This window comes from Micropterus dolomieu, linkage group LG20 (assembly GCF_021292245.1).
Source record: "Micropterus dolomieu isolate WLL.071019.BEF.003 ecotype Adirondacks linkage group LG20, ASM2129224v1, whole genome shotgun sequence".
NCBI lineage: Eukaryota > Metazoa > Chordata > Actinopteri > Centrarchiformes > Centrarchidae > Micropterus > Micropterus dolomieu.
In genome coordinates, this window is record NC_060169.1 from 1,354,863 (window position 1) to 1,355,315 (window position 453).

Sequence of the window (453 nt, forward strand, 5' to 3'; positions counted from 1 at the left end):
GTAACCACCAACGTACCTGTCGAACCACCTAACCACCAACGTAACCACCAACGTACCTGTACAACCACCAACTTAACCACCAACGTACCTGTCGAACCACCAACTTAACCACCAACGTACCTGTCGAACCACCAACTTAACCACCAACGTACCTGTGTAACCACCAACGTACCTGTGCAACCACCAACTTAACCACCAACGTACCTGTTGAACCACCAACTTAACCACCAACGTACCTGTGTAACCACCAACGTACCTGTGCAACCACCAACGTACCTGTGCAACCACCAACGTAACCACCAACGTACCTGTCGAACCACCAACGTAACCACCAACGTACCTGTCGCAACCACCAACGTAACCACCAACGTACCTGTCGAACCACCAACGTAACCACCAACGTACCTGTGCAACCACCAACGTAACCACCAACGTACCTGTCGAACCACCAAC